Here is a 9434-nt window from a genome sequence, read left to right as displayed (position 1 = left end):
CATGTCTGTGAGTTGTTAACAGCTCCACCAAATAGTGATTTTTCCTTCTAAAATGCTTCAGTATTAATAATCCAATGATGTCATATATAATAATATATCAGTCAGAGGGACCAAACCACTATTTTTACTGCAATACTTTAACTACATCAAGCAGATAATACTTATGTACTTTTACTAGTTGAATTTTTTCATGCAGGACTTTTACTTAAGGATCCGAATTCTTCTTCCACCACTGGTTTAGTCTGACCTTTGACCTCCCAGTGGAACATGATGAATTGATGATATGTTTGATATCAGAGCTTCAGTTTGTGCTAAAAAAAAAAAAAGAGACAAATACTATATATTACAGTAACACTATTGGCAGAAAACACTGCATCACATAGAGTCTGAATAAAATGGAAGATATGATGCTCTTATTGAAGGCTGGAATCACAGTGTAACTCATGATACAACACTACAATAGTTAGATCACAACACAGGAGATTCTGTGACACACAATATAAGAAAATCATCTGTCATACATCATGATATCTGAAGAGCAACAAATACATCTAAAAACACTAAATCCAAATCAAACTGTTGATGTATTTTCAGTTTCTCATTTATAGACAGTTTTATAGACAAAGATCACAGTGACCTCTGACCTCCTAGAAAGTCAATACATCTCTGCTGTTATATTACATAACATTAGCAAGTCATGCCAGATCTCTGTATCACATAAAAACAAAACTTAACAGACTGGTCATGTGATTTCTCAGAAGCACGAGGCTGAATTTGCTTTTTCTGCCCAGTGGACGAGCTCTAACTATGTTCTAACTTAAGTCATGTACTATCAAGGTGGCTTTCTGATCATAACTGCAGATTGTTTTGTTGATCACATTACAGAAACAGGAGCACTATAACTTGCTAGCTCGTGCAGATTCAGTCTGATTCGCTGCTTCTGCCAGTTCCAGATAATTATGTTGTCGTCTGTAGAGTTTCATTCATGTGTTTATATAAAAATGAGAAGCCCTACATCAAGACCTTATTAAGACACATCACATAGACCATCTTCTATACTTTAAAATTCCATTGGGTGAATAAGGGTAGTGTGTTTGGGACTTTAATATCAACAGCTAACTTGCAGAATTTTCTGTGTCTGCCATTTAAAAACAACAGACACAAAATGGCAGCACACATGTTTTCAGCAGAAAAGGTGTGGCATAGTGACAGTGTGTGCTAGCATGTATTCTATGTGTGTTATGATACCATGAGCATTTCAGGTTAGGAGCTAAAAACTGTTTTAAAGTTGCTGTTTCTTGTCTAGCTGTGCTGTATTTGTCAGTGCAAAACAGAAACAACACTATACAAGCATGTACGGAGAAAATTACACACAGTTGTAATTTAGACTTCACACCGTCAAATTTACAGTTACAATAGCAAAACTGCTGTGTGAATAAATCTCTTGGTTCAAAAATCAAGAACCATGTGATCTGTTCACACCAGCTCTTCAGCTTTTGGTTCAAATTCAAAACATTTGCAGAAGTAAACAGAAATTTTAAAAATAAAACATTGCTCCTAAAGTCCTCAGCGACGGATTTGGTTGCAGACGTGGTTTACATAATATAAACTATTGATTTCTTTGATTTCTTCTTTTGAATGTGGGTTTGAGTTTAGATAAAAACCTAGAAAACCACAATGCTCTTCTTCATAAGGCTCTATTGAGTATTGAGTATATAGAATATTAGGTATCAGTGAAAGTACTCTGAGTTTATGCATGCTTATATGAAATTCAGATTGGTGTTTAGATTGTAAAGTAACATTTAGTAATGTTTTATATATTTTTAATATTATTATGTAAATGCATTAACCTGCCTTGGTGCATGAAATGTGCTACACAAATAAACTTTCCTTGAACTCACATTTCTTCATAATGTTTATTCTGCATTTTTATATGTTTTCTTGCTAGTTATGTTTCATAAATTATTTTTGAATAGAGAATTTGGGCGTCCACAGTGGTCTAAATGGTGTTTGAAACAACAAGTCCTTCAAATTAAATGGCCAAATAAAGGTTTTTACAACATAATAAGATTAATACTGATGATCACTGATATTTGGGATGTCAAAACAAAATAATTGGCCGCTGGTGAACCTTCATCTACTATCCAGTCAAAAACTGTCAATAGAAGAGGCTCCTCCTCCACCAGCTGTGCCACCACTGTCCGTCCTGACATCTTCCCATCACTGTTCCTGTAAAGTCATTGCGTCAAATGTACATATTTAACTACATATTTTACCATTCAGGCATTTTATTCGGTAATGTGGTGTCTGTGCCCTCTATTGCATTTCTGCTTAATTTTGTTTTGGGTCAACTCCTTCACAGTCAGGAGGAAGTAGACAGAAAGAGCATGTGGCACTCAGGATATAGATCAGCCCAAACAGTTCAACAATGTGTATATGGAACTTTGTAAGCGTACAGTTAGTTTAGTATTGTTTTCATACTAGCTTTCAACTTAGCCATGTGGTTCTTCAGCGTTTAGCTGTTGATATTGGGCATTTTTCCTCGCTAGTGCATATCTATGTAGCTGTCTAATTAGTATGTTTGGTTTGAGTCTATTGACTATCATTAGCCTACACAAGATTTAATTTAGAGTCCTCCATGCTCGGGCTCTTCATACTTACCCCTGTATAGCAAAAATTACATTATTTTGCTATATTCTGCCTTCAGTTTTACCTCATTTCCTCACCTCCTGCTACCTGCGAGCTGTGATCTGCATCATGGCCTACTTGTATCACTGATTGCTTTCTCTGCATCATTATATCATCATTCCCCTGCTTTTCTTGCTATCCTCTGCATTGTCATTGGCCCTTTCCTCATCATAGAGGGCGTTGGTCCTTCTCCCTGCATCATACAATCTTCTTTTTCATTCGGCGGGTACCAGCCATGTACCTCGTCTGGTCAGAGCTGACCATACTTGTGCTCTTCGATACTTCCTCATAGCAAACATTTCAGTGACTGCATAATTTTGTCTTGCAATTTCACTCCTTCTCATTCTTCTCTCACCTTGAGTCTGCATATTTTTGGAGCATCCCAACACTAAGTCTTTTCAGTGGACTTTGACTAGCTGCCCATAGTGGTACTACAACTAAGGAGGACAGTTTACTAAGTTTCTCAATAAGCAAACTCATCAGTCAAATGTATCAGCACATTCATCAGCACATGACTGCATCACTGTCAGTGTCTTTTATTAAGTTCTTCAGCAGGGAGCGTATCCTTCTTCATGCGGCCCAACATCAGCTCACTCTGATTGTCTTCAGCAGTAGCTCTGTTAAGTGTGGTGCTTCAAGAGCTGTACATTCAGTCATATCAAAGCTTTCTCATGTAAGCGCTGCTCATAAGGTAATAGCTCAACAGCTATATTTCTACAGAGTTGGGAGTATGATTATTCAGTGGCTCAAGTCTTTAATATGCTTTTATTGAGGGAACTACGTACTGCTGACTGTGTTGCTTGGCCACTATGGGAGGCTATACTTCTACAAGCTGCTTTTACCAGCGACATTAATGTCTGAGTTTAGTCTTTTATCTAATAAATGTTTATAAAATTCATTCATACATGTTAACACCTCGTTTTTCGACCTTTATGAGTTCTAAGGGGATGTTTTGGCGACTATAATTCATTCAATCCCAACATTTTGTATTACCTTTAATTTCATATTCTTCAGTCTCTAAGAAATTTAAACAAAAGTACTGTTCATATATTGAACTATGACTCCCTTTCCATCCTATGTTTCAGCTCAATATTGTTAGCTGTCCAGGTCAGTGCTGACCTAATCATTATAGGGGGTGTTTTGTCTATAGTTCACTGTTCATTTTAATCTCTTAAACTCAAAAAATGTATTTTCTGTGTCATGCTCAATATTATGTTTCATCTCTTAGCAGATTATACCATCTTTATGATGAAATGTGGTCTGTTTCATTCCTGCTTGGTAAGTAAGCGTTCTTTAGGGGAGAACATCAGGATGCGTATTTCTTGTGCCCTTTATTTTGGGGTATTTATATTGCTGCTGCTCAGGGCCGCTGCCCCTCGACTTACAATGTCCTGTAGAGTCTAAGCACAATACTTCTACACAAGACTTAATTATCTCTTATCATCTGGTAGAATACACATTATCTTTATTTCATTCACTTGTTCTCCTATGTATTGAGCTTTAGATAAGTTCAGTCAGGAGGACTATCTTTGCATGTGTAGGCCATAGTTTTATTTCTTATATCATCCCACATTCACGTCTCACATGCATTTTTACTCATTATTCCTTAGTTGTCTTTGCCTGGGGCTGTCAATCGATATATCAGCGGTTACATCTATCCTAGCAGCAGCGACACACCTTCATCGCAGCCTATCACCTGCTGCCGTCTTTCATGTAAGTTAACATTATTCGGGGCTTTCTTTTAGGATAGGTGCAGCTGCTTCTGCTGCCAACACGGTATTTTGTCTGCCTCCCTTTAACAACTGGGATGGTGGTCATCCTCCGCCTACACCTCCCATATTCATCCCAGACATCAGCACTGTTCTCACAGTCAAAGTTCTCTGAAGCCTTAATCCTGGTAAGTCATGCATATAACTGGTGGTGGTGTCCCAGTGTATGGGTGTCTTTCCGCTGCTTATCACATTGCTGATCATGGCTAGTATATTCGCGCTTCTTACAACATCTAGACTTTCACATTCTCATCACATAGCACATGTGTGTATAGCTATCAGGCCTAATGTCACTCTGCTCTCGTTCTTTCATGACCTCATTTTTCTCTTTAATGTGCAAAACAAGGTCTTCAGGACCTCATGTCACCCACCACATAGTAATGGTGATCCCAAGCTCAGTCTTGATCTTTCAGCTTATTTATCTCATATTAAATATATAACAGCGTATTACTGCTATTCTGTTCAATTTTTCCTTTGCGTATTTTACTACAAATCCATTTCCACCTGGTAAGGTAAGGATCAAGACACATTGTGTTGGTTTGTATGTTCCTCTCAGTTCTCTTTCCTTTCTCTTCTTTGGGGGGATATCCTATTCTACTCTCACCTTAACTTCCCCCTTATAAATACGATGACATCACAATGAGATCTAATCGGCAAAAACTTTCACATTTTCATCTCATTATGCACGTTCAATAAAATTATTGTCACTTAAAAAAGGAATCTCTCCTGATTGAAATGGAGTTTAGTGTAAGTTCAAGCAGGAAGACTATTACTCATTCATTTATTCACTGTCATTACTCTCTCTCTGCTTCTCCTGCTCTCTATCAGCTGATTAGGGGCCTTAATCTTAGTTAACAAATCAGATTCCTACACGATTTCTATCAGCCTATCACGTCTTAGTGGCCAAACTTCAAATCTGTTCTCTCTGTCCTTGTCAGCTGTCATTTCAGTGTGAATTGACGCAATCCTCCACCACCCCATTCACCTCCACTTCACCACCAGAAGCCCGCTCCTCCTCATCATCCAGATTCCAATATTTCCTTATTCATCACCACCACCTGTGTCTAGACTCTATCGGGGGATATCCTATTCTACTCTCACCATAACTCTAATCAGAACATTTTCATCTCATTATGCATGTTCAATAAAATTATTGTCACTTAAAAAATGTAGTCTCTCCTGATTGAAATAAATCTATTATTCTGACCCCGTACAAGCCAGCCCGCAGCCTTAGATCCTCAGGTGGGGCACTTCTGGCTGTTCCAAAGTTGAGGCTTAAATCTAAAGGTGACCATGCTTTTGCCATCAGGACCCCTCTGCTTTGGAGCAACCTGCCTGAGGAGATAAGGCTAGCAGGATCAGTAACTTCTTTTAAATCACTTCTTAACAGCTCCACCGAATAGTAATTTTTACCTCTAAACTTCTCACATGTTTTCATTTCAATAAATGTTCAAATGATTCAATATTTCACCAAAAATCCAACATCATAGAAAAAAAAAAAAAAAAAAAACTGAAAACAGATTTGTGTATCAGAACTTTGTTTTTTCTTCTTTCCTCTCCCATTAATCACCTCACGACCCCTCAGATTTATCTGCTGACCCTTTGGAGGGGCCTGACCCCTAGGTTGGGAACCTCTGGACTAAACTAGCTAACTGTATATAAAGTAGTTGAAACTAGCTCCACCTCCAGCAGCTACAACAGTAACATGCTGCTCTAAAACTGATGCTTCAGTATCAGTGGCGGCTGGTGACTCAAAAACTTGGAGAGAACATGAGGAAAACCAACCGACAGCCTCATGTTATTTTACACTAGTTGGCTACTTATGTCTACTTTATTATGTTCAAGTTATGTTCTTATGTTCAATGTGTAGAGACATTTAGAGGAGCAGGTGCTCAAAGTTAAAAAGGGGCACATGGAACAAGATTTTAAAACACCAACATGATTTATAGCAGAACCTGTTGAATTATAGCAACCCACATTCAAACACAATGTAACATGGAATATACAACAAACTGCATTATACTATATCATTGTCAATCAACAATTTTATATGCCAATAAAACAATTTGCTTTCAAAAAACAAAAAACACTGAGTGGTGAAAAGGCTGCTTCTTTAAAGACATTTAGCAGAAACATATTGTTTCTAAACAAAGAAGTGTTCATTTTAGCCCTGAAGTGGTTCAGATGTGTCATTTTACCAACAAAGTTATATAAGGTTAACTTCACATTTATATTATTGTTCTTTTGTGACAACAGATTTATGTTCTCATCACAAACAGACAACATATCACATGATTTATACGTGTTTCTTATTTATTTTCTTAGTATCCAGAAATATATAAAGTACCACAAAGCTTATAATGTGATACAGGTTCAGATCAGTGCTGAATACTAGAAAGATTGAACACTAAAACATTCACAGATCTAAAAGTGTAGGTTCACATCAAAAAGTATTAATGCATGTATCAAATATATGACTTACACACTCTGATCTATATGCACAACATACAAAATATAGTCTACAAAGCTGACATGTTAACACTGTTGTTATTCTAGTTACTTTAAATGTATTATTCAATATACGGCTCAAATTAAAAACAAACAATGCAGATATTGTCACAACAAGCAGCCAGACCTCCTGCACACTCATTCACTAATCACACAACATCAACAGGTGACTGAACAACCACTCAATTAAAAACTGGATCAATTCCAAATGAATGAGTGAGTCCAGACAGCTCACTGTAACTCTTCAACAAGTAAACTACCTACAGCACATTATATGATCTCTGCTGCTTTCTTGTTAAAGAGATAAATTCACACAACAGCCACAGAAACATTTAATCATCAGAGAAGAAATTAGCGACCAAAGAGACAGAAAGAGAGAAGATGTATCTGACTCACGTTATCTGACGTCTTCTTCTTTCTTTCATGGAGATGAAACGTCTCACTGCATTTGTGGCATCTTGTTTGTTTGATAATCAGAATTTCAATAATGGATTTTTTCCAAAGAAGACAGAAATGATTTTGTAAATGATGTAAAAATAGAGGAACAACCTCCTCTGCCTCTATGGACGAGCCTCCTCTGGTCATATATGAGACAACTGAGATGAAAATAAATAAAACAGGATCAAAATAAAAAGGTAGAAGGGATTTTTAACCAGTGAGTGAGCAGGAGGAGATCAGTATCCTACCATTTATAACTATAACATCTGATATCATGTCTTTTCTTTTTTCAGCCAAACACCATCAACCTTGTAAGTAGAACTTGTTTTTCATTGTATTTTACATTTTAGATTTTTAGTTGATTTTCTTACCACAAGTGACATTCACTGAGTGCTAAAGTTGATCAAGGTTTAATTCCTTAATTCACCAAAATGTGATGCAAGCAGCAGTCTGTGATGTGAGGCTCAGAGTCACAGCGCCCCCTGCTGTTTCAGTCACTAACTAGTCATGTCTTCTGATCATACAGCAGCTCTCTCAGGTAGTTTACAAAGTGAGTGAGTAGAGAACGAGTAGAAGAGGATTAACTTTGACATCTGAAGTCATGTCTTTTCTTTTTATTTCAGGTAAACTCCTCCATGTAGTAAATATCACTTATATTTATTGTATTTTAAATTTTAGACTTGAGTGGATTGAGTGGACGCTCGTATCCTGAGAAAAAGTTGAACAAGCTTTAATTCCTATAATTCACCTTCATTTAAAGCCACAACCACACATTCTCAGTGGGCCTTTGTTCACAGCAACTACTGTCAGTAACAGACAAATTGAGATTATTTGGTGAGTCAGGTATTTGTACAGACATGACAATGGATGTATTAAAAGGGGAAGGAGGCTTACCAGCCTCCATATGTACAGGCTTGATTTTTGTGCTGCCACTGGATGCAGAGTTTGATACATGAAGTGGAAAAAACATATCAGACACAAATTATTATTGGTAGTAATTTTTTATATGTCTTGAAACATGTGTGACAACACTGACAACAGAAAGTCAGGTGACATCAGGTGGTTTCTCATCACCAGCTCAGAGGAAGATACATATTTTTTTCCAGAGGGAGCGCTGTCACACCTCTGACATCTCTGTGAAGGTAAAAGTTATAAACTCAGTTATCAATCAGCAGTGATCAGTCAAACATTAATAAATAGCCGACTACATTGTCCAAATAAAAGATCTAATACTTAGCCTGTTGCTTTGTTTCTCTAACAATCATGAAACCAAGGTGAAGAAGTGAGTTGTTTTTAAAAGAAATAAAACTAAACTCTATAACCTTTTATGAAGTGCTTCATAAAGACAAAGTGAGGATTGAAACAGAGTATAAATATTTCCAACGCAACAGCAAAATGAAAAACAGCTTCAGGTGTCCAAACATCAACAGTGGTGTTAAATTTCTCTTTCTTCAAGCAGTTTTCAGCGTTCACAGTTTCACGTTAGTTCAGAAGCTTCTAGCTTGTAGGACAGAGCTGAGCTGAGCTGATGTTTGTGTTTAAGAAACTGTCTCGTCTTCCTCATGTTGTGGTTTTATTTCTTTGGTTGCTGTTTTCACTCCAAAGTTAAAGGTTGAACAAAGTCAATTATTGTTTAGTGGAAATGTTATCTGTCTGGATTGTTAAAGTATTTTGTGACAAAACAAATGTGTAGGCCTAAATCAAATCTTAACATACTATATATTAGCATGCTAAACATAACACAGTAAGTTTTTTGTGTATGGACAGTGTTTATGAATAAGCTGCTTTCATAAATCTAATTGTATAACAAGATGGTATCACTGCAAACACTGATCTGTTTTAAATAAATCCCTTTTTAATCAACTGTACTGCTGCACATTAACTGGAGTTTTGAACCTCTGGGTGGAGCCATTCACCACATTTAGTCACTGCAACACTAATAAAACCACATTGTTTGTTGTTGATGTTTGAATCAGGACTGTTGTCAACCTCAGGACATCCACACAGAACAGAAGAACAAGAATATCACAT

Source organism: Thunnus maccoyii, chromosome 15 (assembly GCF_910596095.1).
Source record: "Thunnus maccoyii chromosome 15, fThuMac1.1, whole genome shotgun sequence".
NCBI lineage: Eukaryota > Metazoa > Chordata > Actinopteri > Scombriformes > Scombridae > Thunnus > Thunnus maccoyii.
This window is presented reverse-complemented; position numbering follows the sequence as displayed.